The sequence below is a fragment of the Strix aluco genome, chromosome 12 (assembly GCF_031877795.1).
Source record: "Strix aluco isolate bStrAlu1 chromosome 12, bStrAlu1.hap1, whole genome shotgun sequence".
NCBI classification, from domain to species: domain Eukaryota; kingdom Metazoa; phylum Chordata; class Aves; order Strigiformes; family Strigidae; genus Strix; species Strix aluco.
In genome coordinates, this window is record NC_133942.1 from 20,378,804 (window position 1) to 20,382,973 (window position 4,170).

Consider the following 4,170-nt stretch of genomic DNA (forward strand, 5'->3'; position numbering starts at 1 on the left):
ATAAGCCATTTAATGTATTATTCTGGTGACAGACAAGCTGGCATTTGCTACAAGCATTTTTATGATTCAGTAGTTTTCAGAGAGACTAGAAAACTAAGCAGCAGATTTACAATATAACAAAATAAAAGCAGAGATCTCATCTGCCTGATGAATGACTAAAGCAGCTTTCATCTGTGGATTTTCAGCTAGTTTGCCTGAAGGTGGAGAACTTATTGTTTAGGACCTGATAAAGCTACCCTCAGGCTATAATCAAATGGCATGTGTTGAAGACTGTACACATGCAGAAGGTAGAGAGACTGTTAACTCTGTGGTGGTTTCCATCTAAGCAAGACATGTAAGTGCAATAAATTTGAAAGAAAAAGGAGACACAAGGAGAAGAGAAATGCTATACTCATGTATATGGGCTAACAAGGACGTATGCACCAGCAGCTATGCCTGGCTGGCTGCTCTGCTCAGCCAGTTGTCTCTTTGGTAAGGGGGCCACAGCAGATGTGATTTTTTTCAGAGGGAAATAAATGCAAGGACAACTGCCGCTGAAAGACCATTACATACATAAAATCTGGCATCAACAGGCAGACAGGTATAGTATTACTGGCTGCCTTATTCCTTAGCAAACAGATATTAGATAATGCTTCCCTCTTGGCCAAGCAATGGGTCAGTGGTTGAGATGAGGGGAGAGCTCAGGCCTCTTCACTTCCATTCTCCACACCTGACCAGAGATCATGCCAGCTGTCTTCCAGCAAAGGCCAACTTCAGTAGCAGACACTTAAACCGTGTTCCATGTGGGAGGGGCAAGCAAGTCACGTTTCACTCATGCATTTCAAAAAGACAACCGCTAATAGCATGGGTGCCTGACTCTTGGCACCAAGGGCCACATTCAACTCACCTTCCACTGAGGGTTAACCAGGCTGTTTTGAGCTGAAATACCATAGGTGGTGTGAGAGTGATGGAAAATTCATACCATCCCAGCATCCTCTTATTCTGCCTCTCCATCACCTCTAATCTTTCATCTCCCTCTGCTAGGATTTCATCCGTACCGTATCAAAAAGCACACAGAAGTCAGTTCCTCCCCCTACAAAGCAAATGGCCATGAGGACATGAGGCACTGTCAAATCTGGACTACATACAAAGTCTTCTGAGGCCACTGGAAATACTGGCCAGTGACTCCATTTTCTATGCACGGGCATTTCGGTGCTTGCCATATGATTTTTAAACCATGAGTAATGCCAGCTTCCAAAGATCTGTCCTATATTTGAACCTTGCTCACGGTCTTTCACTTGCTTAGCCGTGAACATGATTTTAACAAAGCCATTTCAACCTCTTAGTTAATTTGTTTCTGAGGCCTTTCTCTTTCAGAGTGTGTAATTAAACTAAAAGAGCCTGGAAAAGCCCCTTACAGTAAATAATTTACAAGTTCCTCCCTCGGGACATTTTTTAATTATAACTCCTCTGGTCAGATCTTACAGAATACTCTGAGATAGCATTCCCTGCTGAGATTCTGAAATATAATTAACTTATTCCTTTGCTAATGTTTTTTTTTTTTTCCTTAGCCTATCCATTTCTTATGCAGGGCAGGCAGATTTGTTTATAAACAAAGTAGAGATTGATAGACGCTTTGTCATGAGAATAGCAATAATGGCATTCACTGTAACACACGGGGGCATGTCCATTTGAGGAAAGATGATACTGTTTTGAAGCAATTTTTATAAATCCTACCCTGACAATCCAGCATGGAGAGATACAAGAGAGCAACCAGACAGCCTCGATTCCTCTCCTTCTTGGCAGCCTGCCTTGCTCCCCAAGTGCCATTTTATGCATAGCAAACGTAAATAATTCTGACGCACCTACCAACCCCCTAACCTTTGTGCTTTGGAAACACAGCTATATACTATCAAACTGACAGTGATTTCATGTTATGTGGCAAAAAGAAAAACCCTGAGCGACAGCGGCAAGGCTGGGAATGTCAAATGAAAGCTGTCACATTTATTTAGCTCCATGATTCTCAAGACAATATACATAAATATTGTTTTACTATCCCCACCAGCCAAATGTTAAGAGCTATCTGCATCAGCCAGGGTCCTGCGGCTCCCCCAGCCTGGCCGATGAGCCTGTGATGATCTCCTCCTGACCCAGGAGAGGCTGGCAAGAAACAAAGCACCAGTTCCTCTTGGTCCAAATGATACAGTACGTTAAATCCTCATCCTTTCCCACTGCAGCTGTAGCCAAAAGGGCGGTTTGGAGTGAAAGCAGGAGAGAATGGCTCCATGATGTATTGAAATGTGATTGGCCAGATAAGAAGTTTGGGACACTCATTGCCTCAAGTCCTGAAAGCCTTCAAAGCTCGCTTGCTTTTCCTATACCAATTAGTTCCAGCAGCTCCAGCGAGCCCACAAGGACAAAGGTTGGTGCCTATCTGTGGCTGTGCTGGACGGGGGCCTGTACTTTGCATCCAAACTCTTGCTTTTTACTTTCCTCCGCATTTTGAACTCCCACACAGCAAAACTTATGACCACATCCTCACTTCTCTCTAAGCACTTTGTTTCTGTACAGTTGTTAGTGCTGGCTCTGAAGTCTCTTCATCATCATATGCTGGCCTTTTTGTACGCAGTTGTTCACCTGGTATCATCTGTAGTGAAATACATACGAGTTAAGCTAGCCCTTAGTCTAGTGAATAAATCAAAGCTCAGATAGCAAGATCAAAAGCTAATTCAAAGGGCCGTAAAGTGTTGTGACTAAATTCGTATCTAATTGAACAAACAATAATAAAACCAGAAAAACCCTCTTATATAAGAATGCGTCAGAAAAGTTAACCCACAAGGTGCAGAGCTTTTGGATAAAAAGTTTGCTTTCACGGTAGCCATTTGATTTATGTGGCACAAAGCATCCTAATAAAACACAGTTCAAAAAATTAGTATTCAGCTTTTAACCAAACACCATGGCTTCCTCTCATTTTCAATGTGGCCAGCAAGAGGCGTTAGCCTCTGATTATGTTCTGTTATGCTGACATGGCCTCTCAATTTTGTGTCTAAAGTAGAACTGGAGCAGCACTCACGCAGTCACACCTAGTGTCACACTAACCAAAACCATGTAAACATGTCTCAGGATCCCAGATAAACCTCCATGCTTAAACCTTGAGACAGGACACCACTAAAAGCATCCACTGGTTTTGGTGGGGTAGAAGCAGGTAGCTTGTTGAATGGGGCTGGACTTAATATACACATTTAAAACACCTATCCAGCAGATTTGGGATCCAGGTTTCCGCTGTGAAAATTACTGGCTTCAGCGTAGCTTTGCAGATGTCCATGGCAGGCCGTGCCATATGGCACAGTGCTGAGCCTAATGCGACCGGTGAACTCAAACAGCCTTGCAGACAAATCTAGAAATAGGTCTGCCACATGCAAAGCCTGCCCCATCTTTTTTTTGTTGCTGTTGCTTTCCATATGCTAACAGAGGTTCAGAAATGAAGAAGGGATTAAATTACTGCCAGGACAGACATTGTGGGAAAAAAGGGTCCAATTTTCTCATCACATCTATTCCCCAAAGGTCTTGAATCTTAAGAGTATGTCTCCCTTCTGTCAGGCAGCACAGCTGGCAGCACTGCAGAGCTGAGAGGAGCTGGAGGACGCTCCACCGCATGCACCACCACTGACACCGTCGTCTCAGCTTCTGTTCACACAACCCTTTGTGATACATGAACACATCTTACTCTGCATCTTTCATTTGGTGGAGTGAAATAGTTTGATAAAGAACTGTATCACCATCGTTTTACTAAACAGCCCATACTGCAAACTGCTACCAGCTGTCTTGTTCAGGTTGCAGCTTTTCAGTACACACTGGTGGGAAGCCCAGCAGGCCAATACTGAAGGTATCTTCACCCCAGCCAGATGGACCTTTGTTAACACAGGATGGAGAAGCACCAGGGAGCACAGGCCAGGGAGATCTGAGGTGCTAAGCTTATGTTCATCCCACAGCAAGAGGATTTAATTAGTTACTGTATTAGCAAAACGGAAATAAAACTGAATACAAGCATACGGAGATGAAAAGGTTCATACGTACTGTAGGCATGATTTTGTTCTCAAAAACAGTTATTGTTGAGGAAGTCCTAAGGTCACTCTGCTCCACAGCTGGTTCTTGAGAATTCATGGGTTTTTTAATGATGACACAGAGTAG